The 3,636-nt window shown below is 37.1% G+C and overlaps 1 pseudogene; it reads left to right on the forward strand.

Moving 5' to 3' along the window:
- The first annotated feature begins 1,729 nt into the window (after nt 1-1,729).
- Nucleotides 1,730-3,019, forward strand: LOC110583861 (annotated as a pseudogene).
- The last annotated feature ends 617 nt before the right edge of the window (nt 3,020-3,636 follow it).

Raw genomic sequence — 3,636 nt, forward strand, 5'->3', positions numbered from 1 at the left:
TGAACAGCCTCTGTACAACAGATGCTAGAGGGACTACATAGAGAAGAAAAGGAACTAAAGTGAATATCAGCTTAAAATGGATATATATATATATATATACATATATACACACACACACACACACACATATATATATATATATACGGTAGTAAAAAAACAAAAACCTACAATAGATACACAAAAAAGAAAGAGAAAAGAACACAAATATAACACTAAAGAAAACCATAAAACCATGAGGGAAGAGACCAAGAGAAGAAGAAAAGAATAGAGAGCTAAAAAACAAGAAAACAATTAACAAAATGGTAATAAGTACATATCTATCAATAATTACTATAAATGTAAATGGATGAAAGGTTCCAATCAAAAAACATAGGGTGGCTAAATGGATGAGAAAAACAAGACCCATCTATATGCTTCCCATCAGAAACCACATTTAGATCTAGAAACACATGTGGACTAAAAGTGAAGAGATAGAAAAAGTTATTTCATGCAAATGGAAACAAAAAGAAAGTTGGAGTAGAAATACTCCTATCAGACCAAATAGACACTAAAAGATTAACAGAAAACAAAGAAGAGCTTTACATAATGATCAAGGGGTCAACAAAGAAGATGGTTTAACACTTGTAAATATACATCCAATGTAACAAAAGCCAAATATGTAAAGCAAGTATTAACAGGCATAAATGGAGAAATTGACAGCAATACAAGAATACTAGGAAACTTTAATACCCTACTTTTATCAATGGATAGATCATCCAACCAAAATTGGTAAGGAAACATTGGCCTTAAATGACACATTAGACAAATTGGACTTTATAGATATAGATCTATCTTTATCTATAACATTCCATCCCAAAACAGAAGACAAACTTTCTTCAAGTGCACATGGAACATTCTCTAGGATAGATCACATGTTGGACCACTAAAGAAGATTGAAATCATATCAAGCGTCTTTTCCAAATACAATTCTATGGAACTAGAAATCAATTACAACAAAACTGGAAAAAACACAAACACATGGAAATTAAACAACATGTTACTAAACAACAAATGTGTCAACAAAGAAGTTGAAGAGGAAATCAAAGACAAGAATGAAGACAAATGAAATGGAAATACAAAAGGCTAAAATCTATGGGACACAGCAAAAGCAGTTCTAAGAGGGAAGTTCACAATGATAAAGGCCTACCTCAAGAAACAAGAAAATTTTCCAATAAACAAGTTAACCTTACACCTAAAGGAACTAGAAAAACAAAGCCCAAAGTTAGTAAGCAGAAAGTAATAATAGATAAGAGCAGAAATCAATGAAATAGAGATTTTAAAAATAGCAAAGATTAACTAGAGATGGATCTATGAAAAGATAAACAAAATCAATAAACCTCTCACCAGACTCAAGACCTCAAGACAGAGGGCCAAGTGGAAGAAAAAAAAATCATAAATGAAAAGAGATAAATTATGATTGAGAGCACAGAAAAACAAAGGATCCTGAGATTACTACAATTTTATGCCATAAATTGGAAAACATAGAAAATTTAAATTCCAAGAAACACACAACCTTCTAAGACTTAGTCAAGAAATAGAAAATGTTGTTGTTCATGATGGGTTTGCAGCCAGAACACAGGTGTCATGAAAACCACCACTAAACCTAAACCAAAATGGGAAAGGGAAAACTCATCAACATGGTCTCATCATCACTGGACACAGATTTGGACAAGTCTCCACTACTGCTGAGATGGGAAAGAGCTCCATCAAGTATGACTGGGTCTTGGATAAACTGAAAGCTGAAGGTGAATGTGGTATCACCATTGATATCTCCCTGTGGAAATTTGAGACCAACAAGTATTATGTGACCATCATTGATGCCCCAGAATACAAAGACATCAAAAACATGGTTCCAGGCACATCTCAGGCTGACTGTACTGTCCTGACTGTTGCTGTGTTGGTGAATTTGAAGCACATATCTCCAAGAATGAGTGGACCCATGAGCATGCCCTTCTGGCTTACACATTGGGTGTAAAACAACTAATTGTTGGTGTTAACAAAATGGATTCCACTGAGCCACCCTACAGCCAGAAGAGATATGAGGAAATCATTAAGGAAGTCAGCACCTACATTAAGAAAATTGGCTACAACCCTGACACAATAGCATTTGTGCCAATTTCTGGTTTGAATGCTGACAACATGCTGGAGCCAAGTGCTAACATGCCTTGGTTCAAGGGATGGAAAGTCACTGTAAAGATGGGAATGCCAGTGGAACCACACTGCTTGAAGCTCTGGACTGCAATCTGCCACCAACTCGTCGGACTGATGATTCCTTGTGTCTGCCCCTCCAGGACATCTACAAAATTGGTGGCATTGCTACTGTGCCTGTGGGCTCAGTGAGTCGAGACTGGTGTTCTTAAACCTGGCATGGTGGTCACCTTTGCTCCAGTCAATGTTGAAACTGAAGTAAAGTCTGTTGAAATGCACCATGAAGCTTTGAGACTTGTCCAGAGGACAATGTGGGCTTCAATATCAAGAACATATCTGTCAAAAATGTTCATTGTGGCAATGTGGCTGGTGACAGCAAAAATGACCCACCAATGGAAGCAGCTAGCTTCATGCTCAGGTGATTATCCTGAACCATCCAGGCCAAATCAGTGCTGGATATGCACCTGTAATGAATTGTCATACAGCTCACAATGCTTGCAACTTTTCTGTGCTGAAGGAGAAGATTGATTGTTGCTCTGGGAAATGGCTAGAAGATGGCCCTAAGTTCTTGAAATCTGGTGATACTGCCATCATTGATATGGTTCTCAACAAGCTTATGTGTGTTGAGAGCTTCTCTGACTATCCTCCTCCTCACCATTTTGCTGTTCATGACATGAGACAGATGGTTGCTGTGGGTGTCATCAAAGCAGTGGACAAGAAGGCAACTGGAACTGGCAAGGTCACCAAGTCTGCCCAGAAAGCTCAGAAGGCTAAATGATTATTATCCCCAATACCTGCCACCCTAGTCTTAATCAGTGCTGGAAGAAGAGTCTCTGAACTATTTGTGTCAGTTGGCTAATTAATAGTAAAAGATTGGTTAATGATAATGATGCATTGCAAAACCTTTAAAAGGAAAGGAGAATGTTTTATGGACCATTTGTTGGGAGAGAAACAGTTTTAAGTTATTAGTTTTAAAATCAGTACTTTTTAATGGAACGAACTTGACAAAAATCTGTCACAGAATTTTGGGATTCATTAAAGCAAAAGTTTAAGGTGCCTGGGTGGCTCAACTGGTTAAGTGTCTGCCTTTGGCTCAGGTCATGATCCCAGAGTCCTGGGATTGAGCCCCGTGTCGGGCTCCCTGATCACTGGGGAGTCTGCTTCTCCCTCTGCTCCTCACCCCTCTTGTGCTCTCTAATAAATGTTTAAAAATTAAAAAAATAAGTTTAATGAGAAAAAAATAGAAAATGTGAATAGACCAATTACAAGTAATGAAATAAGTAATTTTAAAACTCCCAGAAACAAAGATCCAGAACCAGAAAGTTTCACAGATGAATTCTACCAAATATTTAAAGAGTTAGTACATATCCTTGTCAAATTAATACAAAAAATGGAAGAGGAAGGAATGGTTCTAAACTTTTTACAAAGCCAGTATACCCTAATACCAAA

Source organism: Neomonachus schauinslandi, chromosome 9 (assembly GCF_002201575.2).
Source record: "Neomonachus schauinslandi chromosome 9, ASM220157v2, whole genome shotgun sequence".
Taxonomy (NCBI): Eukaryota; Metazoa; Chordata; class Mammalia; order Carnivora; family Phocidae; genus Neomonachus; species Neomonachus schauinslandi.